Source organism: Tamandua tetradactyla, chromosome 25 (genome assembly GCF_023851605.1).
Source record: "Tamandua tetradactyla isolate mTamTet1 chromosome 25, mTamTet1.pri, whole genome shotgun sequence".
NCBI classification, from domain to species: Eukaryota; Metazoa; Chordata; class Mammalia; order Pilosa; family Myrmecophagidae; genus Tamandua; species Tamandua tetradactyla.
Genome location: NC_135351.1, coordinates 45,940,014 through 45,966,884, shown reverse-complemented (window position 1 = coordinate 45,966,884; position 26,871 = coordinate 45,940,014). Strand labels below are relative to the sequence as shown.

Here is a 26,871-nt window from a genome sequence, read left to right as displayed (position 1 = left end):
ATGGCCCCTCCCTCTACAAGACCACTCCGTGGAGCGGGGGCTTGTGGGCAGCGGGGGGGGGGGGGGTGGGGGCAGCAGGGATGGCTCAACCTCTGGAGGCCAGGTCGGCTCGGGGGGCTTGCTGTGGTCCCACAAGCTGTGAACCCGGCAGCGGTTCCAGTTACCCCTGGAGTGGACGGGCGGGGCCCAGGCAGCCATTTCCATGCAGGTGCGTGGAGCAACTCGGCTCACGAAGCCACCCCTGGGCCACGCCACAAAGAGGGGGAGGGCGCATCCCCCCTCAGGGCTCTGGGAGCACAGACGCCCCAGCGCCCAGAATCTGAACAGCTGCTTTTCTGGAGTCTGTTCAGCCACGGCCCAGCAGGGTGGCCACGGCGGGCAACTGCCACGCAAGGGGATCCTCTTGGCAGCGGCTCCTCCAGTGTCCACCTGCCCTCCAGGTCCCCCATCTCCCTGGACAGTCAGACTTCACCACCTCGGATTAGCCATAAGCCTGTGCACACCCTCCACCCGCGGGCACCTCCACCAGCAGGCACCTCCACCAGCGTATACCCTCCACCAGTGGGCACCTCCTCCAGTGGGCAACTTCCACCCGCGGGCACCTCCTCCAGCGGGCACCCTCCATCAGTGGGCACCTCCACCAGCGGGCACCTTCCACCAGCGGGCACCTTCCACCAGCGGGCACCTTCCACCAGCGGGCACCCTCCATCAGTGGGCAACTTCCACCCACGGGCACCTCCTCCAGCGGGCACCCTCCATCAGTGGGCACCTCCTCCAGCGGGCACCCTCCACCAGTGGGCATTTCCACCAGCGGGCACCTCCTCCAGCAGGCAACTTCCACCTGCGGGCACCTCCTCCAGCGGGCACCTCCACCAGTGGGGCACAGACAGGCAACGCCTACCTGGAGTGCCAACTGCTCCGCCCAACCATACTTCATCGATTCATACCAGAAGCAGGAACAAAGGGACCCAAACACCACTCCCTCTCCCTCAGCAGGCATGTTCCGACAGCCCGTGGAGAGAACAGAGCCCTCCGAGGTAAAGCGGCCCCTGGGCCCCGAAGCAGAGGACAGGAGCATTTACGGGCACAGAAAAAGAATTTGACAAAATCCAGTCTCCTTTCATGATAAAAACAATCAGAACATTAGGTATAGAAAGAAACTTTCCAGCATGGTAAAGGGCACTTATGAACCCACAGCAAATATCATTCCCTTGGTAGAGGCTGAAGGCTTCCCCCAAAGGCCAGGCAAGGCAAGGGCGCCGCTGCCACTGCGTCCAGTCCACACGGCCAGTCCACACGGCAGTCCACACGGCCAGTCCACACTGCCTGGAAGTTCTGCCAGAGCAGTCCGCAATAGAAGGAAGTACGGGCAGCTCAACTGGAGAGGAAGGAGTGGAAGTCTCCCCAATCGCAGATGGCATGACCCTATTTATAGAAAATCCCAACAAATTCACAAGAAAGCTACTAAAATTAATAAACGAATTCAGCAAGACACAAGATAAATCGGAAGAAATAAGTTGGGTTCCTATATATCAACAATGAACAATCTGAGAAAGGAAATCAAGTAAACGGTTCCATTTACATCAGCGTCTACAAGAATAACATTTTTAGGAATAAATTTAACCAAGGAAGTGAAACACTTGTACACTGAAAACTACAAAACATTGCTGAAAGGAATTTTAAAAAGTAATTAAATGGAAACACATGCCGTGTTCATGGACTGGAAGACTTAATATTGCTAAGATGTCAATACTGCCTCAGGTAAGCTACAGATTTGATGCACTCCCTATCAACACGACAGCAGCCTTTTTGCAGAAATGGGAAAGCTGAGTCTCAAGTTCATGAGGAATTGCAAGGGGCCCCAAATAGCCAAAAGAACCTTGAAAAAGAATGAAGTTGGAGGACTTGCACTTCCCGATTTCAAAACTTACCACAAAGGTACAATAATTTACAAATGATGGTACTGGCACGAGGGCAGCCACACAGACTGAGGGAACAGAATGAAGAAGAGTGCAGAGATGAACCTGTGCGTCTGCGACCAGCTGATGTTTGACAAGGGCGCCGAGGCCATCCGATGGGGAAGGAACAGTCTCTCCTACAAATAGTGCTGGGAGACCTGGACGCCCACATGCGGACCCCCATCTCTCACCAAGTACAAAAACTAATTCAAATGGATCAGATGTAAAGAGGCAGTACCAGAAAACACTCACAGGGAAACATCTTCAGGAGTTCATGGCAGGCAATGGATACTTAGGTTTTATATCAAAAGCATGAGCAACAAAATAAATAAACAAAATGCACTTCATCAAAATTTAAAACTTTTGTGCATCAAGGGACAGTATCAAGAAAGTGAAAAGACAACTTACAGAATGGGAGAAAATATTTGGAAGCCATGTCTCTGATAAAGTTTTAATACCCACAGAATATAAATAAGTTCTATAACTCAAAAACAAAAAGATAAACAACACAACTGAAAAATAGACCAAGGGTTTGAACAGACATTTCGCCAAAGAAAATATTCAAACAGCCAATAAATATATAAGAAGGTGATCAACATGGTTAGCCATTGAAGAAATGTAAGTTAAAACTATAATATGGTACCATGGCATGCCCCCTAGGATGGCTATTGCTAAAAAATCTGAAAATAACAGGAGCTTGGCAGGATGTGGGGAGCAGGAGCTTGTGGGTACGGCTGGCAGGAATGTCAAATGTGCAGCTGCTGGGGAAGGAGTCTGGCGCTTCCTCAGAAAGCCAGACACAGGGTTGACCCAGCAACTGTCCCCGGAAGAACAGAGAGCAGGGGCCAGGAGAGATGGTGTGCATCCATGCTCACGCAGCATCGTTCACAAAAGACAAACGTGGGGGCAGAACCACTGCCACCAGCGGAGGGGGACACAGCAGGGCCTACCGACAAAATGGAGGGTCTTTCGTCTGTAGAAACAAGTAAAGTTCTGGCACGTTCCACAGCATGGATGAACCTGGAAGATGTCACATTGGGTGAGATAAGCCAGATACAAAAGGACAAATACTGTCCATCTCTCTCGTACGAAACACTGAGAAGTCGTAGAGACTGAGAGCAGGTTTCCCAGAGGGCAGGGGAGGGGGCGTGAGGCCTTCCTGCTGAGTTTGAGTTTCCGTTTTGGGGATGAAAACAGGCTGGAGAAGGCGCTGGGGCTCACACAGGACTGGCCGTGCACAGGTGCTAGAACCATCCACGTAGAGCAGCTAACCCGATTTTACATCATGTATGTTCAAACACGACTAATACAGAAGTTATTAGAACAGTAAAAGTTAGTATCTTTTAAAGGTAGTCTCACACATTTGATATAGGAAAACGGCAATCTTTATAAAGAAATTTCTTTCCTTCTGCATGACGAATTTCAAAAATCCCCCAGTCACTAAAAGCAACCGTGAAGGCTACAGCGCGGTGGGAGCTGATGCTCCCGGGGCTGCACCCCCAGCCTTTTCAGATCCTCCTGGTGCCCCAGCTGCCACGCCCACGTGGGCAGCTGCATTTGGCGCGTGCCTGCAGCCCCAGCCAGGTGAGAGGTGGCTCAGGAACGCCTGCCTGCAGGGACACTGAGTGCAGGAGTGGGGAGCGAGGGGCCAGCCGTGTGCAGAACCCACGACGCCGACGCCTGATTCAGCTGAGCCCGGGGCCTGACTCTGCCAGGAAGGCGGCACCACGCGGGTTCCGCTTGGAAACGGGCATCAAAGTCGCCCCACCGCCACCCCACCTCCACTGCTGCCTGGCCGGCCTCGGGCAGGGTTCCCACGTCCACGACCTGGGTGGACCCCTCAAGGGAAGGACAGCTCTTCGTCCAGAGGCGACCCCCTCTCCGGGCTTGGCCTTACGCAGTGGGGCGGCCCCAGACCCCGCACCTGCACGGGCCTTCCGGGGAGGGGCTCTGGGGCGTCTGCAGATGCGCGCTCTCGCCGCTCTGAGCATCAGCTCGGGCCACGTGTGCAGGTGCCGAAGCGTTACTGCCTGGAGAGAGGCTGCACATGCTCCTATGGAGCCGTCTTCTCGGCATGCCTTGGGGGATTCATCAACAGTACCACTTCTCCTGTTGTCCCTCCTAAGCCTATAAGCCACATTACAAACCAGAGTTATTAAGTTTAAATTCTGTATTTTTAATTGGGCCACTACAAAAAGTGAAAGCTTAAAAGCATCCACGTGGTTATAAAGAATTGCTTGAGAAGAGGTCAACCAAACCTCAAGGGACGGCCCCCGAAGCCCCGGAGGGAGGGCCAAGGGCAGCCGGCAGGGACGGGCTGGGGCGCCGTTCCCCAGGCCCAATTCCAGAGGCCAGCTCACAGACTACTGAGTGCCCCCCGACACGCCGACACCCCCTGACGCTCCCCAATGTTTCCCGATGCCCCCTGATGTCCCTGATGCCCCCGATGCGTCCCTGATGCCCCACAATGTCCCCTGATGCCCCACAATGTCCCCTGATACCCCCCAATGTACCACAATGCCCCCAATATCCCCCGATGACCCCAATGAACTCTGACGCCCCTGATGCCCTACAATCTCTCCCGATGCCCCCTGATGTCTCCCAATGCGTCCCTGATGCCCCCAATGTACCCCCAATGCCCCCTGACACCCGCAACATCCCCCAATGCCCCCCAATGTCCCCTGATGCCCCCCAATGTCCACCGATGCCCCCAATGCCTGCCAATGTCCCCCGACATCCCCTGATACTCCCCAAAACCCGAGGCAATATTGCTCAGGGCTGGCCCCCAGGAAGTGTTCTGGGGCCCTGAGAGCTTCAAGCTCTCAGAACAGAGGACATGGGATGGGTCAGGGACGGGTCAGGGACAGGCACCCCCAGAGACCCCACTGGCCCACCTGGCGCTGTCGGGTCCAACGCCTGCGTCTTAGGGGAACGGTTGCCATCAGGGATGTCAGAGCCCAATAAAGATGACGGGTCAGAAGCAGAAAGCTAATGACAAACTTCCCCTCCTGGTCAGCGCAGGCCCAGGCACCCCCCGTGGCCCCCACTCCCAGCAGTGGGAGACACTGCGCACACCCCCACCTTGGCCCCAGGTACGCTGCCAAGGGATGCTGTATCGGTGGCCCAACGGCTTCTTCCACTCAAACCCAATTAATCTCCTTCGTAACCACCTCAAATAACTTAGCACCCTCGTGGAATTCTCCAGGAAGAAACATGGCTGCGTTTCTTTTCTAAAGACCGATAATCTTGACCCTCAGTGATCTAATCTCTTCAATTTCATCTTTACCTTTGCACATCCTTACAACTGTTGTGCACGACAACTTGTTCTATTATAACTTAGAGGACAAATTTCCCGGACTCCATTTCAACTGGCAACATCAAATCATGCAGGCCCCCCCCACCCCATCCCGGGGCCTTGGACGCCCCCAGGAGCCCACCCCCCTCCCACCCACAACACACATTTTAGGTTGGGGCATTTGGCCTGATTATTTCTCAGTAACTACCTAACCAGCTTCCACTGTTGGGCCTCCTGCCTCTGGCTGAGGCCCTTTGTGGCGTTTCTGTCTCCACAAGGATCCCTCTGAACGCGTCAGGGGGCCCCCCAATGTCCTCGAGGCTGCACTGTGGCCTGTGCTGCACCTTCCCCGGGGGATTCACAAAAGGGTCAGGGTGATCAAAAGGCAGAAGTTAGGGCTCAGCTCTGTCCCTCCTCCCAGCCCAGAAGCTCTGCTTCACATCCACAAGGCAGTGCCCCACAGATGCCCGTCCCCAGCGTAAAACCCCAAAGAGATGCTGGGCCCCTGGACCGTCTCGGAGGGGACGGGATACCCTCAAGGCCAGCACGTTTGTGTCTTTCACGAAGCAAGTCGGCACCAAGGGTTCCACGGACCCACGGCAATCTGCTGAGCAATCCTGGCCGGGGCAACCACGCCAGGGGGCCAGGCGTCTCCCTGGAGCCCTTCCTCGGGGTCCCTGCACCCAGGGGCCAGCACAGCACGCAAGACCAGGGACCCTGCCTCGCCCAGGGCCCTGGGATGTGTGAGTGAACACTCGTGTAAATGCACCCACGTGTGTGTGCTCTTGTAAGTGAGCTTGCTGTGTGTGTGCACTCACTTATGTGAGCTCAGATGTGCAAGTGCACTCGTGCATGTAGGTGAGCCCGTGTGTGAGTGCACTTGTGCAAATGCATGGGCGTGTAAGTACACCTGCGTGTCCAGCTCGCATGTCGACTGTTTGGGACTGCGCAGGTGAGGCAAGAGCAGGCTCCAATTCTCAGGGAGCCCTGGGAACCGTGGTTTATGTCCCCACACTGGCCGCTGGGACTGGGGCTGGTCACCTCAGCTCTGCCCACGTCTGTCCTCCCCGCTGCGAAGGTTTGGCGAGAGGGCGTCCTCCGGACACGCTGCAGCGCCAGCACCTGAACCACCGCCTGCAGGCACGGTGTAGTGGTTTTACCAACAATAAACCGGAGTCAGGACAATCCACATTGAGGTCTGAAAGGAGGAAGGCAATGCAGGGTGGCCGACAGCCCGGCCCAACTGTGGGGCGGGGCGCGCAAGCCCACGCCTGTGCCTCTGGGGTTCCGGAGATCTTTGGATCCTCCTGTGCTCCCCCAGAGCAGCTTCTGCTGCTTCTCTGTGCGCAGGGCGGGCGGTGGGGGCCGGGGGCGCAGGGGAGGCGGGAGGTGGGTGGGGGCGGGCGGGTCAGCGGCCCAGGGCCAAGCCCCCATCCCGAGGCTCCTGGGGCTCCCGGGTCCATCCCAGAGCCGGGTCGGAGCTTGGAGCCGCACGCGCTGGAAGCAGAGGCAGGGACAAGGCCCCGAGGTCCCTGAGTGGGTGTCCGGGGAGGCCCCGCCGTGCAAACCGGTCGGGCTTCAGCACCGGCGACGCTTCTCCCGCAGCCGCAGTTCCTGGTTTTCTAGGGACACCCTCCTGCGGGGAGACAGGAAATACATTCTCAAAGCCATTAAGATTTTATCACGCGTTCTCCACTCACGACATGGAAGTGTATCACCTGCAAGAGCGAGGAGGATGAGCTGGAGCAATTACAAATGGATCTTAACTCTGGCAAACCCACTAGCAGCTCGCCAGCCTTCGGCCAGGATCGGGGCGCAGGCCCCACCCGGCTCAGAGTCGGGGGCTTCATCAGGCAGCAGGCGCTGAGAACAGAAGTTCGTTGTGTGGATTCATCACCTATGATTATCCCACAGTCATCAGTCACCGGTCGGGAAGACGCCGATCCTAACAACTCTGGGGGTGGACTTCCTTCCAGGGCGCTGGCCCAGGGCGGGGTGCTGGCCTGGTGGGGTGCAGGTCCAGGGTGGGGTGCAGGCCTGGGTGGGGTGCTTCTCAGCCCCCCTGCAGCCAGCATGGACAGCACTGGGCACGGGAAGAGGGGTGCCCTCCATCCTGCTAACTGGGAATCCAAACGTGAGCCCCAGAAGAAGCTCTTCCTGTAACTGGGGCTCCACGCAGACACTGGGGAGCCCGTGGGCACCCGGCACCCAGCACTGCACTAACACCAGTGGACCCTGCTCCTGGCACCCAGCAGAGAGACTGGGCACGGTAGGGTGATCACATCAGTAAGACGGTGCCAACCCTTCCAGGAGACGCCGTTTCACGGCCCGCAGCCCCTACAGTTCAGCTCAATGACGTTTACAAGGCGTTCCATAACCTCACCACGTTTGGGGAAAGCAGCTCATTAATAATTGGGAAAGGAGAAACGCCAAGACTTTGATCAATTCATTATTCAAACACAACTTTAAAAATGACATCTTAGAGGAAAGGACAGTGCTGTTTCTTTAGAGAAGTTCGCCTTTAGAGAAGAAACGTGCGGCTTCAGCCCCTTCCACGCACACACAACTGGAAGTGCTGGCGCCACAGTTACGGCCACCGTCACGCGCTCACATGGTTAACAGACCCACAATCAGAATTTTGCTTCTTGGTTGATTTTTAGAAATCACACTAATTTATAAAACAACCTCGAGGATACTCTATAAGAAAATGCACAGCGCTCCACGGTCTGGGGACCACACTTCCCGGCCACTAAATCTTGTCCGTGAGACTCGGATAAAAACAAAGGCACCATGGAAAACCGACAGAGAAAAGAGGAAGCAGAACTCAGTCCGGCCAGGGGGAGGCGGAGAGAGACAGGAGGGTGCCAGGAGGGTGCCGCAGTCCTGACCTGCACGAGCGCTCCTCCTGCCCCTTGGCCTCCAGCAACTCCTTACAGGGGACCCGCAGGCCCAGGGGCACCAGCTCAGGGGCCTGGCCTGGGGGTCTCGGCCCAGGGGGTCCTAGCCTGGGGGGTTCTGGCTGGGGTCCCAGCCCAGGGGGCCCCCACTCAGTTGGCCCTGACACCCGGCCAGCACAGTCTCTGCTCCCTGATGGTTCTGCGCTGGCTGGTCTCCATGAGAAGTTTGCCCAGGCCACACCGAGCTGCCCGGGGGCAGCGGCCACCAGTTTCCAGGAAGGGACCCGGGCCTTGGGCCATGGTGACTGGCCTACTGGATGAACTAAGCTCGCCCAGCACTGGGTGCCCGGCTCAGCGTCTCTCAGCCCCGGCTCAGCGTCTCTCATTCCAAGCTGCAAACATCGGGGTGCAAGCAGGCCCTGCCTGCAGGTGGGCGAGCATGGAACGGCGCGGGGGGCGGGGCCCTTGGGCACGGCTCTCCCTGCTCGGGACCAAGCTCACGTGGGTGCAGCTCAAGCGAAGGGTGGGTCCGGGCTCGGTCAGCGTCAGGATGGCCGCTGTGAGGTAGGCTCAGGCAGTGTGTTCCCAGCCGTTGATGAAACCTTCTCCACCTGAAACAATTCCCACTTTTCCCAGCAATGCCTCAGTCTCATTCTCAGTGGTTAAATGTTGCCAGAGAAAAGTGGTCTCTCAGTGAAAAAGCTTGAAAACTACCTTTATTAAAAAGTTAGGCTGCCCAGACATTTTTATCTCATTTTGTACATTTAAAATTGTATTCTTCTGAGGATAAATTTAATAATCATTTCTGGAAAAAACAAGGACATGGAAGCCAACTTAAGAAAGGTCCCACTGTCCAAATCTGAGGAAATCTGAGCCTCAAAGAAATAGTAATAGTAAGTATTATATAATAGTAATAATATATTATTACTATATTATAATAGTAAATAATTATAAATAGTAAATAGAAATAATAGTGAGATTATATTTTACTGAATAATATAAGACCATAACCCACACCGATATAAGTTAATAAAATGAAGGGGGGAAAGGAAAAGCTCATTGCCACATACGTATAAGGAATAGTGGAATTAGAAAGTGACCATTAGCCCAAGTGTCCATCAACTGATGAATGGATAAATAAAATGAAGTCTTTGCAAACAGCGGAATATTACTCAGCCGTCAAAAGGAACGAAGTTGGGTACAAGCGACAACATGGGCGAACCTTGAAGATGTTGAGTGAAATCAGCCAGACACAAGAGGACGAATTCTGTGTGATCGGACTTGAAACAATTCGTTAAGCAAAGCCATAGAGTCAGAATCCAGAGAAGAGGTTGCAGGGGACGGGGTGGGGTGGGGGATGGGGAATCCCGGCGGAGGGGCACGGGCTCCCGTGCGGGACGATGGAAAGCTGAGGCAGTGGGTGCTGGCGACGGCGGCACACTGCACACAACTAACAGCACTGAGACGGATGTCTGGATGTGGCTAAAAGGGAAATGTTAGGCTGCACAAAGGGTCACAGAATAAAATTTGTTAACAACCCATGGAACTGCAAACAACGAACCCTACGTTAAACCAAACTGAAGTCAATAGTACAATTTTAAACCTGTGCTGTCATCAGTTATAACCAGTGCGTGGTGTGGTCGATGGGAATCCTGTACTTACACGTGATTGCTCTGTAAACCCAGCTTCTGTAATGACGAGAACAATTCACATGAAAAAGAAGAAACAGAAAACGAGCACTCTGCCGAGCCCCCCGCAGTTCTGAGCCGCTGGAACAGGGCCCACGTCCCATTGCGGGGGCAGCAGGGCGGGTTCAGCAGCGCCCACCCCAGGTCGCCCGCCGGGCTCCCACCGAGATCCAGCACAGCTTCTCCCCGGCCCCACGAGGTTCCCGGGGCGCCAGCCCCCCCGGCGGGCCTCAGGCCTGCGAGGAGGAGGCCCCGCACCTGCCGCCTCCAGACGCAACCACGGTGACCACACCGGGCCTCAGGTGGACACGTGAGCGGCGCCCCCGCCACCCCAGCTACTTAGGACTCAGCAGCACTTGAACCAACGGCACCGTCTGTCAACCTCATCGTAACCTCACTCTACCCTAAGCCTCCCTTCCACCAAGGCCCTTCACAGAGCCTCGGGTACCAAGGAAAGGAGACTTGACTCCTCCTCTTTCCCTCCTACTCGGCCTGCGATAGTCTCAGCAAGGAAAGAACCGAGCCAGACACGGGAACCAGAGAACCAGAGCTCCAAGCGCCCAGGCGGCCCGGGATGGGCCAGGCCAGGCCAGACGCGACACACGGCTTTCCAGGGATTCTCAGGGGGCTGGACTCACAGAAGGACAGATGGACGTCCTGGGACGCAGCCCCGGGACTTCCCACCTGGAGAGGGGACACCAGAGAAACACGTGGATGGCGCCCGGCCCTTAGATCTGAGTGTCCAGAAACCTGCGCTCAGGTCGTGCCAGAACCTGCAAAGTCTCAGACCCAGGAGGGGCAGGAGCAGGGGCCTGGGGGTGCAAGCTATGGAAGGCCACGCCCAACCGGGACGGAGCCTCGTTCTACAGGCTCCCCAGCACCCCAGTAACCCCAGCACCCCCCACGCCCCAGCACCCCCAGCACCCCCACACCCCAGTGCCCCCAGCACACATGCACCCCCAACACCCCCACGCTCCCAGCACCCTAGTGCCCCAGCACCCCCAGTACCCCAGCACCCCCACACCCCCACACTCCCAAACCCCCAGCACCCCAGTGCCCCAGCACCCCCAGTACCCAAGCACCCCAGCTCCCCAACACCCCCACACCCCCAGCACTCTTAGCACCCTCACACTCCAGTGCCCCCAGCACACATGCACCCCCCAGCACCCCCATACCCCCAGCACCCCCAATACCCCAGCACCCCAGTGCCCCCAGCATCCCTAACACCCCCACACCCCCACACCCCCAGCACCCCAGCGCCCCAGCACGCCCAGTACCCCAGCACCCCACACCCCCGCACTCCTGCACCCCCAGCACCCCCACACCCCCAGCACCCCAGCACCCCTATACCCCCAGCATGCACGCATCACCCCACCCACACACACCCCACCCCTGCACCCTCACACTCCAGTGCCTCCAGCATGCACACCCCCCAGCACCCCCGCACCCCCACACCCTTGCAGGTGGCCCACACCCCTGTACCTGCTCCCTCTGCTCACGGCCGCTCCCGCGCCCTCCCCAGCGCCCTGCCCTCGCGGCCCAGGTCTGAGGTGCGTGTCCCTGTGTGCTCCCCGTCTCCCGCCCGCCCCTCTGCTGGGTGCTGCCTGCGCTGGCCCCCCTGCTCCCCAGCCCACACAGACAGAAGAGGCAGCCTCAGGGACGCAGGCACCACGCTACTGCCACTCCGGCACCAGGCACAGCCACGCCAGATCCAGGGGCTCAAGGCAGGTGCAGGGCCACCCGGGGCTGCCCCTCAAAGCCAGGCCATGGAGCGCAGGAGAACCACCCTAAAGCTGTCCTCGGCAGCACTTCCCCAGAATCTGGGCCAAAAGTCAGGTTTTATTAGAAGTCAGACGTTTATTTAGGGAACTGAAATGGTTCATTGCAACCAGCCAATGTTATTCTTATGTTTCTTTATTGAAAATATTAGAAGACATATTAGATGCAAATATACGTTTCGGGGCTCCCTCAGAAATGTGCTAATTAGTGCAGAATGCTAATTAAAGCAACTTCGTCCCCCTCCCCCCTCCTCTGGGAGCCCGTGCCCGATACCTTGGGAAACTTGCACAGCCTCAGCCCTGGGTCTCGGGGTCTCGGGGCCTCCAGCTCCATGTGATGGCACCATCCTGGGGGGCTGGAGGAGGGGGAGAGGGAGGCTCCGGGAAAAGCCGGGGGAAGGGCCCAGCCCCAGCCCCAGCACCCCGGTCGGGGAATTTCAGGGGCTGGGAAGTGTGTCCCTAGGGGCACGTCCTGTACGTGACACGGAAGAGGCTGGCACCCTCCCCGGTCCTTTGTTCGCTCCTCAATTATTCTGTGTCTGTTTTTCACCGAGGGCACAGGATAAGCAGGGTCTCTTTCCACAGAGTCTCCCATCAGGGTAGGGAACAAGAAAGATGCCATTTAACAGACAAGTGATTCCAGGAAGTAATGTGCACACATGCTTCGCAAAGTACAAACTCTTACACAAATCGTAACTAAGTACTGTCTCCACGGTGCTTTGGTTATATTTGAAAGGGCTCTAAGAAAGAAGAAATGTTGTTACTAGACAAAACTAGTGGTGCGTCCAACGCAAGATCCTCTCTCCCTTGTCCATTTTTAAGCAGCATGTTAAGATGTTGCAGGATGAGGCTTTGCCAGGGCCACCAGCTGGATGGAGCATGTGGCCTGCACCCTTGAAGCAGCACCAGACAAGGCGGACACCCCAGGAAACAGACGCTCGCAAGCCACAGTTAATCAAAGCGACAGAGCCACCGGGGCTGCAGGCACTTTGCACCCAGCCTTGCAGGGACACGGCTGCTCTTCTAAGCCCAAAACAGCACAAAGCCTTAGACGAGAAAACCAAAGTTAGCATCACTGACAGACTGACCGTCATCTTTTAGTTCTGGAATTTTGAAACTTTTTCTACGGCATATAACAGGCAAGAAAAAGTGGAAGAATGCCAATGCATTTCTTTATCAAGGCTCTTATTTCATGAACCGGGCTCTCTCCCATGTTGGTGTCACCCCTAAATGATAAAGGCCCATTGAAGTGGGGTGCACAGAGTAAGGCGGTGATGCTGCTCGGTCCCCACAGGGGCCCAGGACCGGGGACCAGAGGACACCCACATCGACAACTAATCTCCTCTCTCCAGCTGCTTCCCTGGTGGCAGCACAAGCATTTTTATCAAGTACGCACCTAAGAGTGGCATTCAAAGATTTGGCTTTTGTGAGTACCTGAGCACTGAGGGCCCACCTTTAAAAATAAGGAAACATCTCTGCTCATGCAGCATCTGTGAACACAGCGGACAAAGTGCTGTGTGATGGGACCAGACGGCCCGCCCTGGTCAGCACATCCGAGAGCACGGGTGCTGGGCTCCCTGTAAACGCCGAGGCAGCCTGCCTTCTCGAGCACACTGCGGCTCGGTGGCCCGACACTGTCACTCACCATAGCTGTGCAGGCAGCCCCAGACCCACCCAGGCCCCGAGCCGGTGCCCGTGCCAGCGCCCACCCACCCTGGAGCCAGTGTCCCCCTACTCCGGCCTAGAACCAGCTCTGTGAGCAGCTTTCCGTCTCTGCCCAGCTGACGGCCCCTGCCCAGATGCTCCCACCAGCTCCCGACACAGCCTCAGTGTAGGGCCAGCCCAGCACAGGATGGTCAGTCTGCCTTGCCAGCAGCCACGCTGTGCTTCTCTCTCCAGACAGCGGCCATGAGACAGCCGAGCAGGAAGAGGGCAGACGGCTCCTTACTGTGTTTTAAATAATAAAATTAGAAGCGCCAAGGCAAAGCAGTTAGTCTGTCTGGTTTAGAATGCAGTCTGCACATCCCCGCTGGTTCCACGGTGTGCGTTAAGTTTGGGTTCGGGGCTCCAGAGGAGACTGCTCCCCACTGGTGGCCCAGACACGGCGCTCTGGCCCGGAGAAAGAGGCACGGCTGTGAAACCAGGTGGGCGCCCCGTCAGCCCGCTCCTTGCAAGGACAGCAGGTGGCTAAGGAATCTTAGTGTTTCCACTTCAGTTAGTTTCATGCACCCGACCCGACACCCCACACACCCCGAGCAGCTGCTCCTTCACCACCGGGGCCACGGCTGCGCAGACAGGAAACGCCCGACAGCCTGGCGCTTGCCCCTGACCGTCCCAATGCACCTGCCACGCGCCCTTCCCACCCAGGCTGGACAGTCCCTCCTGCTGCCCCTCACCTGGGCTGGACAGTCCCTCCTGCCGCCCCTCACCTGGGCTGGACAGTCCCTCCTGCCACCCCTCACCTGGGCTGCACAGTCCCTCCTGCTGCCCCTCACCTGGGCTGGACAGTCCCTCCTGCCGCCCCTCACCTGAGCTGGGCAGCCCCTCCTGCTGCCCCTCACCTGCGCTGGGCAGCCCCTCCTGCCTCCCTCCCCGTCCACCTGCACCTAAACATTCCCAGGGCACCCAACTGTACCCGCAAAACCAAATCAAACCCCGCACCCCTCTGTCTGCCTGGTGCCCTTGGCAGGAGCTGACCGCACACCCTCACGCCAGGCCGGGGGCGGCATCTGTCTCCTCAGCTGCCCCCTGAGCCAGGGCTCTGGTGTCCATGTCGTGGGCTAAATCCAGCGGCCGCAGCCCCCGCCCACCCCTGGCCCGGCCTGTGGCCCTGCAAATGCTTGTCTCCTGGGACTTCTCCCACCTCTGTCTCTGCTGACTGCTTCTTCGGGACTCCCAACCCCCCAGGACGGGCCCATCCTCCATCCCTCCTCCTCTCCGGCCACTGCCCAAGCCGGGCACCCATCCCCAGGCTGAGGCTGGTACCAGCCACCCCCGCGGTCCCCAGCCCACGGCCACTGCCTCCCCGTGGGGAGGGGGGAGGAAAATAGGAGGCGCTGCCTGTGAGCTCAGGGTCACAGAGAGGCCTCCCGGTGCCGGCCCTGCCCAGCCGCTTTCAGGGACAAGTGCTGACCTGAGCCACCAGCTCCACAGTGCAGGAGCAGCTTCTCACGGTCCCGCTTGGGGCTGGATGTCCTGTTCTACAGCGAGGGGCCCAGGCCTCCGAGGGGGGCGCGCTGGGCCGCCAGGGACAAGTGGGGAGAGTTGGACGGCCACATGCTCCTTGGGCCCTCCAGGTCGCAGCCCCCTTACGGGCCCCACCATCCCGGGGTCCCTCACTCAGAGGAGGGGGTGCGGGTCCGTTGGGGGCACTGACGCAGCAGCCTGACCCGATGTGGTTTTCAAGCCCCTGTGTGCCGTCAGGGGCAAGGGCAAGGCGCCAGCACCCAGGCTCCTTCTCTCTGGAAACGGGGCCCCCATTCCAGGTGTCCGCAGGCAGCTTGGGCACAGTGGGTGGCCCTGCCCCGAGAAGGAAGAGACGAAATGCTCGTCTCCTCGGTGGAGCCTTCCTGGGGGGACCTACCTCTGCCCCCCGGCCCCTGTCCACCCCCAGTGGCCAGTCCCCCAGCATTAGGACTGCGCTGAGCCCCTCCGTCCACTCAGTCTCCAGCATGTTCTTGGCCACTTGTTTCGAAAAGCTGGACTTGCTGCATCTCCTTCTCACCTCCAGATGGGGTCCCCGTGGCACACTGCCCAGAAAGCCCACCCGCGCCCTGGTGGCTGTGCCAAGCACGGAGATGTCGCGAGGGTCGCGCCCCCCACTGGGCGGCTGGCACATGGTGGGCACAGTGCAGAGCCTGGGCCCCCTGCCAGCCGGTCTCACGTCCACCCCGAGGTGCCCCTCCTGACCTGAGTGGGGCCCACGGGCACCCCCAGGCTGCACCCTGTCCGCCCGCCCAGGAAGCTCCCCAGCTCTGGATGCCCCGCCCAGCCCGGGTCATGAGCCACCCCATGGGTCTCCACGATCACTGGAGCACGACCACGGCCTTGTCCACCTAGTGACCCTCAGGTTACTGTAGAACCACAGAGAGTCAACTGCCTTCTGGCTGAAAGATGCTCATCCCCACAGGTGTTTGGAAGCTGGTGGGATTCAAGTCCCCCCCAGCAGATATGAGGTGCAGCAGTCGCAGGGGTGGCCAGGGGGTGTCTGGCATCCCTGGTACTGACTCTCGGGCACGGCAGGCCCTGTGTGTACTGTCCACCAAGCAGGCGGGTTGGGCGCCCACAGACACGCACAGCTAAGGGCACGGCTTCAAAGTAATTAAACCTCCAAAAGTACTAATTAATTAGTGGAAAGGTTCAAAGGCAAGACTCAGCACAGCAAGGCGGGCAGGAGCTCTCAGAGCTGCCGCCTTTTGCCTCACTGCCTTGCGGGCCAGGGCTGCTGGGCGGGCCGAGTGATCCCCCCACTGCCACGTGGCACTGGACGGGGCAGCCAGAGGACGGGACGCTGGGAGGCTGCGCCGGGTGCCAGAGGGCACCTCTCGCCAGCTGAGTTGTCGCAGTGTCCAGTGGGTGCTACCTCGTGACAGGTGTCATGAACACGCGCCAGGCTGCCCACAGCTTCGCCTGCCTCGTGCTTTTGTCTGAAACGGTGCCGCCCACGTCGGGCTGCGCGGCTGCTCCCTGAAACGGGGCAGCCCACGTCGCGCTGCATGGCTGCTCCCTGACGGGCAACGGCTGTGGCCGCTGATACTGATGGGCAGCAGGCCGGGGGATGTTTATTGCAAGCACAGATGCAGCTTTTCATTCAGCCTTCGCTGCCTGCCAAGCCTTCCTGATGCCTCCAAAGGGGAGGGGACAGAGGGAGGGGTGGGGGGCGAGGGGCAGGAGGGCAGGAGTTAGACCAGGACTGGGGTCAAGACTCAAGCAAGCAGTTCAGTGTTTCTCACTCCCAGCTCTGGTGCATTGTGACTGTGCAAATGTTGAATCAACTCCTCCTTCTCCACGTGTGTGTAAATGCTACCCTCCTTGATACTTCTTGGGGGAGATGAACCAGTTTTCTACAGTGAAATGCTTGATGCAGTATCAGGGGTTTTATAAAGATAATAACCACTGGAGTTACCTGGTGTTGCATATCCAAGTTGGTGGTTACTGATGAGTTGAAAGCACCAGAGATATTTGTGTCTCTCATCTAAAGGTCCACCAGAAAGGTCGTGGCCACCATCAGTTCAGATGCTTTCCCTTCGGCATCGTGGAGAATATCTGCTCCAGGAGCGAGCCCTGCACACTGACCCCAAGCTGTCTACTGGCCTTCCCAACTTTAAAAAAGGAAAAGACTATCAATCACTTAAGACAAAAGAAGAGTCATGTTATGTAGCTGAAAGTGATTTTTATTTGCATTCAACAACTCCAAAATGATTCTTTTCCTCTTAGAATCTGTAGCCAGTGCAGGGAACACAGTCCCACCGTGTGCTCAGCCTGCGGTGGGGGTGGGGCCTTCCTGCTGCAGGGCACCAGTGTGCAGCGGGGAGAGGCCCCCCAGGAGCCCCCACTGCAGCCTCAGTTTACCAGGGAAGGGGCCCCGCAGGAACCCCCCCACTGCAGCCTCAGTTTACCAGGGGAGGAGCCCCTGCCGTGGCTGCAGTTTGCCTCCAGCCCACAGGGACGGTGGAATTAGTGCTGACGTTCTCCAGACCCCCATTGGCAGCTGCATGGAGGTAAATCCATCCAGACCTTACCCAGGACCCCCCAGGCTTCACCTAGGAACCCCGCCCCCAGCCCCTGGGCACAAGGAGGGAGACTGGCACTGAGGACTCAGGCCCTTCACTTCCAGCAGGGCCAGCACTGGGGTGGGGACAGGGGTGGGTGAGGGGCTGCCATTTGGAGCTGGCACCGCTTGGGACATCCTGCCTGCCAGGCGAGCCACGTCCTGTGCAGCTGAAGAGCCCAAGGCAAAGCCGCAGGCCTGGGGCAGGGGCCGCCTCCTCTAAAGTGACATTCCCATCGTGTCCGTGGACCTCAAGCCAGGGGCCTCCAGGGAGGCACAACAGTGGCCAGAGCCAGAGCCGGCCGGGGCCGGCATCAGCGCAGGCCCAGGGGGCTCTCGCTTAAGCTGATCTTCCCTCGACCAGAGCAAAACGCAATGCAAACGGCGCGTCACTCCCGTCCCTTCGCAGCCTCCGCGAATCGCTGCGTTCCGAGTTCCTGCGCAGAGAAGACCGGCGTCAGTGAGCAGCGCCTCACTTCACCTGCAAAACCGGCAAGGCCGCGGACGGGGCGCGGGGGCTCGGTGCGGCCGGGCGGGACGGGAAACGCGCGGCACCGCCCACCGCACCGGGCCACCCGCGCCCGGGGGAAGTGCGTGGGGATGAGAGACCCCCGCGCACCCCGCCGGGACCCCGCTAAGGCGCGGAGGTAGGGACCCAGGGGCTTCGCGACCCCCAGCCACAGCCGGAGGCGGGGCCGCTGGGCAGTGGCCGAAAAGCTGCGGGCGGGTCCGTGGGGAGGGCGGGTCGGAGGGCCATGGGCGTGGCTGCGGGGTCTGTGAGGGTCGCACCCGCTCTCCGCGCCCGGGCCACCCCTTCCCGCGAGGCGGCGACCCCACTGGGTGCGCCCCACATCCCGCGCGGATGGTAACTAAGGAAACCGGGAGCCCGGACGCTGCTCAGTACAGGGGTCCCCAGTGTCCCCCTGGGACAAAGCCGCCCTCAGGTGTACGGACCCGTCCGGTGGGGAGCGGAGCCTCCACCCACCACCCGGCCCGGGAAGCTTCAGGCGACCTGGGAGCCGGCCGGGGTGGGGCACCGGGCAAGGAGAGCCTCCGCCCCGGGACTCTTCATACCCGCGACTGAAGAGGGGGCCATTTCCAGAAGTTTCTATCGTGCCTGCCGTGCCCCGTGGACGCAGAAGATCATGCCCCAGGACCCGCACTGGGCACCAGACCGGCGGGGGCCTCAGCGCTGAGTCTCCAGTGGGGCCAGACCCCTAAGGGTGCTGGGTTCTAGCATTCGCGGCCCTGCAGGGTCCTTCAGGCCTCCACCCCGGGTTGCTCCTGCTCTAAATTCCTCTGGCGTTCACAGTAGAAACAGTATTCACTGCTATCCAGACACGACTTAGACCCAAAGCCCCTTACAGGCGCCTTCACATGGGCATTTTGGAGTGCTTGCCAGGCGCCCTGCGCTGCAGCCAGCCAGCTGGGAGGTGGACTTCGAATCCAGGGCTCTGGGCCCCACCCCTGCTGCAGCACCGCTTCCCTGGCCCGAGTCTCAGCCAGCTCCGGGTGACTGAGGAGGGCAGGTGCGTCGGTCTGAGTCCCACCTGCGTGGACCCCTCCCGTCCCTCCTCCCGCTCCCCTAGGGGGGCCTCAGGCCCAGAACGGCCACACCCTGGAGGGCCGGGGACTGTAGCCAGGGGCTGGCAAGGGCGAGGGCCTCACACTGCTCACCCAGACATCCACGCACACGGCGGCTTCACCACTCTGTTCCCACCCAAGGCCAGGCCCCTCTGTCCCTGGGCTCGGGACCTTCCTTTCCCTTCCTTTCAGCCCGGAACTCCGCGGCACTGGACGGGTTCTGTAACTCCTCTAGCACACGCACCTGCTCCATTTCATCAGCAAACCAAACGACCACAAAAGAGCCCAGGCGGATGCGCCGTGAAGCCGCCAATTTTACCGAGGCGGCCGCGTGAGCGTCTGTCTGTGCGGCTCATGCATGCACCTCTGTGCGGACACAGCAGCCCCGCGGCCCCGCGGAGAGGAACAGGGGCACGGGCGGGGCTCCCGCTGGCCGCAGCGGACGCTGAGGTCAGTGTTTCCTTTCGGGAGTAATCGGGGAAATCCTTCTTAAGAAGGGTGATACGCACTCACCGAGGGAGACCTTTCCCATCGGAATACTGCTGAAAAGTGGACGTCTTCCTTTTGTTCTAGTGGAAGACATTTGGGCAAAAATGTCAAAAAATACATTGTCCAGTTCTTAACAGAGAATGTTTAGACTCTTGTTTTCCTCTGAAAAGGCAACTTCTGACTTCAACCATAAAAGCTAAAACCCCATTTCTAGGAATGCAAGTGATGTAACAGAAAATACCTATTTTGATAAGTAAAAAAAGAGTTTATGTTCATTTCTCTGAACAATTTTTTTTTTTTGCTTTTTCTGGAACTATCTAAATAGTGATTAATGATCACTGGAAAATTTATTTGAGTTTATCTCAGAAACAGATAACAGAAAGCTGAAGGGGATTCTTCAATCAAAGAATCTGGTAGAACCGCCTCTGCTGCAGGAATGTGTAGTTGGCGACCATCCAAAATGCTAATAAATGTGAAGGATTCTGGAAGGAAAGCAGAGCCCGTGTGCCATGCTCTGCACAGGCACTTTGGATCACCAGTTAAGGGCTCCTTGTGCGCCTGTGTGACTTCGTCCCCAGACCACGTGGCAGCTGCTGCTTCAGGGCTCTCCTGGGCTCGCGTTTGGTCTGATGGAGAACTGGCTCGAGGAGGTGGTCCGGGGAGGTGCTCGGGGGAGGTGCTCGAGGGAGGGGCTCGGGGGAGGCACCAGTGCCCACCCTTGTCTGTTCCTGGATATAACTTTCTGCTCTTTATCCCGTGTCTACTTGGAAATCCAGAAATCCTCCACCTGACTGAACAGTGTTGTGATAATTAAATATTACATTGAAACATTTATATAGTTCAAACATTTTGTCAAATAACTTTATGTTCTCAACCTCTCTGCTATCCTTCAACGCCCTTACCTACAACAGGCCCTCAACCAGGAACTATCCAGACAGCTCTTCCCGACATCAGGCAGGCGTTCCCACACCCTGGCAGGTCTGCTTTCTCTTCCCGCAGGAAAAGGTTTGCGGCCCCACCCATCTCTCCATATTTCCGCAGGATTCAAGGCAGAAGACACTGCAGGAGATGCCCCTTCGCACTCTTCATTTATAAACTTCAGGAATAAAATCAGAGCAGGATGCCAGCACGCCACTCACTAATTTGCAGGCCATGCTCCTAACTCTGAAGCTGTCATAAAAAGAGGAAAGGTAAGAAATACCTCCTTTCCCAGACTGGAAACATGCTGCCTTTAAACATTTGCTCAGGGCTTTTTTAAAAATCACTTTTCTTCCTTTCCATCCGTATGCACTTACGGAGCACCGACTAGGAGCAGGTGATGCACTGCTGTTATCCTCCCTTAAAGAGAGCCCTGCGGCTCGCGAGCAGCTTTCGGGGCCCCTGGATGCCTGATTTCCTGGCTGGTGTGATCCCATCCACCCGAGGAAGCACAGAGGGAAGGCGGAGCAGCAGTCGGCACCCACTAGACACACAGGCCCCCGAAGAACCAGAGGAGGTATTTCTTTTCTCACTTTCCGGATAGAGAGGAAGCTTTGCTGAGTTTAATAATTGGCCAGGATCATTCTCATGCCATATTACAGACTCTGGTTTATAGCACATTCACTGCAGGAAAAAACTGTAGGAAGGTTTTAGAACAGGAACTAAGATCTGAGTAAGTCCACAGCAAGCGTGCAGTGTTGGCGCAACGGTTCTTGTCACACAGCAGCAGCGGGCAGCGCTCCAGGCTGAGGACGGCGCGGGCGCAGCTGGCCCGCATGGCCGCAAGGCTGCAAATGCACTTTTCTCCGAGTCGCTTGGTTCAGCCTTGCTCTTTGCTGGGAAGGAGCCTTGAGGTCATGCCAAAAAATACATTCGGGAAACAATCTTCCTTCACCACCAAAATTGCTTTAAGATGAAATGCAGAAAAAGTTGCTATAATCCTCCAAAGGATTATAATTACTGTTTTTTGATGTACTAGGAAATATAAATCAAGATAACCTCTAATTCTGATAACTGTATTTATCAAATACGGTATTTGCCGTTCAGACAACTGCTACTTCCTTTACACTCAAAATTGAGGATATCATTAGAGTTCAATAAAAGAAAAAACAACCCGAAAAAAAAACACCCTTCTTAAGAGTCATTATCTCCAGATAGACTCGAGGTGGGAATAATTCCTTTCTCTTAGACACTGTCTTACCTCATCTTGATTCAATGCAGAAAAGTCAGTGGGCTTCTTTCGATGCTGCTCGGCTGATTTCAAAGGCTTCCCTCTCTGCTGTAATGGGAGCTTTCCTACCCTTCGTTGTGGCCCTTCCAGACTGCGACTCTCAGTTTAGGTAGAACATTGATTATTCTCAAATTCCAATAGCAGCAACAAAGCAAAGGTTTAAATTTGGCGAGATAGTTAGACATTACTCAAATAGAAAATAAAACTTGAAATGACTGAAGATACTTTATTATTATTATTATTATTTTTGCTTACAGTATATTGCATCAGTATGCCCATAAGGAAGATAATAGAATTTTTGGAGATTGTGTCCTTTCTAGGAACAGTTCCATGAATGTGACAAATGTCCATCTAGGAAACAATTCTGCCACAACTGCGGCACCTAGAAATCGGGTCTCAAGCAGGAAGCGACTTATTATCACAATAAATAATATGTGCAAGCTGCACAGATTCACCACCCCTTTAAAAAAATCTAGGCTGGAAATTTCAGACTCTAAATGATGTGAAGAAACAATGGAAGGGTGAAAAGAGGATCGTGCTTACAAAATCACAAGGTAGGTTAAAGGGCAACTTATCCACGCTTTTAGACTTCATTTCCTTGCATTTTTATTTAAGAATGGGGTTCCCCAGAGCCTAAGTTATTTTCTAGAAGTAACAAAATTATCTGAACCCTAAACTTCTTAAAATGGCCCTGAATTAAAACTGCCCTGGGGCCCAAGGAGTGCCGGGCTGGGGAGCGCAGAGTTGGCAAGTGCTGCCCTTGGCGCGGGCATCGGCCTGCTGTGCCCTCTCCTCAGGGGCGGATGCGCTGCTGGGGTCATGGCTGGACGCTGCCAGCCAGGCCCATTTTCCCACCCCTCTGCCAGGCCAAGGGCCATCAGCAGGCCACGCGGCCGAGGGCAAGGACCCACCGTCATCCATCCACCGGTGGGGACACCCAGGCCTGGAGGTGGGGACGTGTCCACGCAGCCGAGGGCGAGGACCTGCCATCATCCATTGCCAGCGGGGACACCCGGGCCTGGAGGTGGGGACGTGTCCACGCGGCCGAGGGCGAGGACCCGCCGTCATCCATCCACCGGTGGGGACGCAGCGGGGGCCTTGGCGAGGGCCCAGACGCACCCACAAGCAGGGGCGCCCGCCTGGAGCAAGGCTGGAGGGCCTCTTCCCACGATGTCCTGCGCCAGCTACGTGACTGCACCCGTGCCTGGAGTCGCTCCGCAGCCCCCGCAGGCTGAGTGACCCCCGCCCACCTGCCCTACACACGTTGCACAGACCCCCCCCACCACGTGAGGACACCAGCCCATAGGAAACGAAAGACAAGTATGTTAAAGTACAAAATTAAAGCTTCTGCTTTCAAGCTAAAAGCTCTTTTGGACATTTCAGAAACCCACTTTTTGTCTTGTGCTATACTTAAAATTAGTTATTACCCACCACCTCAGCCAACCTCAGCTAATCTCACGGCGAATTCATTGAATGGGGGGCGGGGGGCCCTGAAGCCCGCGGAGGCCCAGGCTGGCCCGCCACTCTGTGGCCTTGCTCCAGCCACAACGGGCTGGGTGCCCAGGCCAGCGCTGAGGGCTCCAGGCTGCTTCCAGGAACAGTCGGGCTGCGCATTGTCCCCAGGCCACCATCCACGTCCTGCGGGAAGGCCGAGCGCGCCCGTCCCCAGCAGCAGCGTCGTGGTGAGCTCGCAGGGCCTCTAGCAGCTCTCGGGCTTCGGCCAGCATGCTAGGAGCGCCAGGAGGCCGGCGGCGGGCACCTGTGGGGTGAACACAGCCCGTTACCGCATGTCCTGTGCCCGGGCCAGCCCTCCGGCTCCTGGGCCCGGGCACACCTGCCCTCCTCAGGTGTCCACTCCTGCGTCCACTCAGGCTTTCCAAAGCTGCTTGGGATTTAGAAATTTCCTCTTTCAACTAAAAAATGAAATGTGTACTTTATTCTTTAGCCAGTGCTTTGTTAAACAAGGCCCATTTCCTTTTATGCTTCTTATAAGGAAAGGAAATTAAAAGAGCAGATTAAGTAAAAGTGACCTTGTAATAACTTGTATTCCTAGATCACACCACTTCATATTTCCCTTTAGCAACCTTGGTGGCAGGGAGATGCTTCAAGTCACCTGTCTTGTCACGAGTGTGCACATCCATCAGCTTATCTGCAAGAGTGAATCAAAACGCACCTTCCAAATGGGAATTCACACTCATCCGTCACAACCACTGCTCACATACACAGCAGCTTTTCACACAGCCGTGAAAGAGCACAGCTGCTGGCCGGCTGGAAGGCGATGGAGCAGGGGTCCTCAAACAGCCATGAGGCCGAGCAGTGCTTTGTGGTCCGCAGCGTCCATGCGTCCAGGCCCACGTAACACCAGTCACGTCCCAGCCCCCACAGGTAAGCATCCTGGAGGCGAAGGCAGCAGGTAAGGGCTCACAGCCCCCTGCCGGGATGCTGCTGGGCACCCTGAACCCTAGGCCACTCTGAAACAGGTGGGAGAGGAAGGAAGACTGTGCCAGAGAGGCTGAGGGTACCTGAGCACTTCCCATGAACTCTGAAATCAAAATAACAAAATTTGTCTAAACGACAAAATTTACTTAGTTAGAAAGCTTCTGGAAAAGGTCGAGGTAACGAGGTGTTGTTCAATTTTCCTAGTCCCAGACTCTCTAACCCCGAGGTTTAGCTTTCAACAAAGCCTCCTAATGAAAATGCAAACAAAAACCCTACTGCAGGTGCCTTTGCCACAGCTCTGCACATTTCTCCAGGGCACCACATCAGCACATGCCATTCCCACCCTGCTCAGCTCGCTACCAGCTGATTAGTCAATTTGCTAACAAATATGTCATCATCAATTAGCTGCTGGTAACATCATCAGGCAATCACAGCTGAATGGACAGAAACCCCAAGGACCAAGCGCAAAGAATCAAACGGTTTCCAGGCCTCTTTTCTCCTCCGGTAATACTAAGTAAGAAAATCTTACTACTAATTAATATATTCAAAGAGTCACCAAAACAAAGCCATCTCCAAGCCAATGCTGCTATTAAAATCCCCTCTTGCTATGAATGGTGAAAAGTAACAAGCATGGATCAGCATGTTTTCCCATTGAGCGAGGAAGTCACTTTAAACAAAGCAAATCCTTGGTGTTTAATGCCCCAGTGAGTGAGGAAATGAAAAGGCATTCACAGAATATATTCTCGCATTATATTATACAGATCTGCTACACTAACAGATATGCTAACACGATGCAGGTACTATATGCTGCACAGATCCGCTAAACCGTACAGATCTACCATCCTATATGCCGTACACTCTACAGATACTAAATAGCGCCCGAAAGCAAACAGGATGTGCCTTTAGATACAGCATCAGGAGTCCCCAACTGAAGAAAGATGATGGTGAGGAAAGGGGGGTCCCAAGGGGAGGTAGCCACATCTGGTGGGTTTTATTATCTGAAGGGAAGTTTCTGAACTTCTGTCTGCATGGGGAGGGGACAGTTCTGCAGACTCCGGGACGGTGGTCCCCTGTGCTGGCTCCACCAGGCACGCGTGCACAGCCCCCAGGTCTGTTGGATGACAGTGTGAAGCCATGGCATCGAGGCAGCACCCCACCCCCCAACCGCCGGGGCCTTTGGTTCATCAGAAGCAGCACATTCATTCAAGGAGCGCGGGGAGGGAGGTGGGTGGACAGAAGTCCGTAGTCAGGTGGGGAGCAGATATGGGCACAGTGCATAGCCTCGTGTCCCCAGCACCTCCCTGGCCGACCCCACAGGGACACCCCAACAGGCCCCTCCTCCTGGCTCAGGCGTAAGCTCCAGGCCCATCAAGGAGGCTCAGAGCTGGCGCTGGGCACGCTGCGACAGCGGGCGACTCTCGTGGCAGCAGCATCCCTGTCACAGGCACCGCGGCCGTCTGCAGGGGCAGCACAGGGCCAGCCACGTGCACGAGGGGCCGCCCCACAGCTTGCGCAGCCCTGGACCGAAGCTCCCGAGCGTCGTCCTTAGGGTCAGCCTTGTGGGGACGAAGTGGGGCCCACCTGCCTGCAGCCACCCTCTGGGTGGGGAGGCCCCCACTTCACTAAGACGCGAGAATGCACCTCACCTGTGACAGCTCTCACCTGGGAAAGTGGCCGGAAAAGCTCTTTAACGCGCAGACACGGTAAGCCCGTGCTTGAAAACATGGATCCCTGAAGAATGGCTCAGGGGCGGAGCTGGTTCCAAGCTGACGTCACGCCGCTGCTCGTCTGGCTTGAGACCCCCAGACACCTGTGACCCCAGAGGCAGCAGCGTGTGCCCGCTGGCCCCACAGACATCGCTCATCCACCGTGACCTTGGCCTGGGGACCGGGCTGCCCACGTAGGGCCCACACAGCCAGCCCTCCGGCTTCCTCGCTGGGGACATGCGGACTCGGACCACCCAGAACTGCGGCCAGAGCCTCAGCAAAAGCCCAAGGCGGAGGCCAAGCTCCGGGCAGTTGCGGGGACTTGGCCAGCTGTGCTGACCTCCTCCGGCCATGCTGATCTCCTCCAGCCACACTGACCTCCTCCGGCCGCAGCGTCCAACCTGCAGCTGCATTGGCTCCAGACATGGACAGGAGTGTTGGGGTTCGCTCAGAGAAGGCACCCCAGCCGTGCCTACCGGAAACTTCTGCGGCAGAACTTCACCTTCCCGTCTCCCCCACTACTAGTTGCCAACTGATGGAATATCCTCCCCCGTGACGGTTTTTACATAAAACTCCTTTCTCATTCACCAAGCTTCTGTTGGGAAACTTCAGCCTAAAAGTCAGACGCGACATACATCCTTTGCCTGTTCGCTAGAGAATTAAGGAGAATTTATGTTCGCTGAGCCCAGCTGGCCCTTTGGGGCCGTCTTTGGGTCCTCACGAGGCCCCTGAGGGTCTCTCCCCAAGCCCCTAAAGGCAGCTGCGGTCAGCACGTGTCCAGAGGGTCCTCCCCTGCACGTCCCCACCCCCCCGCATGCAGCTCCCCCACCATGCCCAACCTCTAAATTAAGTTGCTTTTTAAGCATCTTCTGTACATCATGAAGCCTGTGGAAAGAAGCTCCCTCCTCCCGAGTTCCTGTTGAAGGAAGATTTCTGACCCTTCAAATCTATATTTGGTCAAAACTACAGGCTCCACTGAGCAAAGCAGTCCTCTCTAAGCCACCCTAAGCTGACGTGGGAGGCTGTGCTGGTTTGAATCTGTGGTGGACCCCAGAAAA

The 26,871-nt window shown here is 57.1% G+C and overlaps 1 protein-coding gene across 1 annotated transcript in view; it reads right to left on the bottom strand.

Annotated features, from left to right (window-relative positions):
- Positions 1-21,886: 21,886 nt before the first annotated feature.
- SAMD5 (sterile alpha motif domain containing 5) overlaps positions 21,887-26,871 on the bottom strand; it is a 30,557-nt gene continuing 25,572 nt past the window's right edge. Inside the window, exon 3 of the mRNA XM_077143435.1 lies at positions 21,887-23,427. The gene's annotated coding sequence lies outside the window, so the exon portion shown is untranslated. The remainder of the gene's footprint in view (positions 23,428-26,871) is intronic.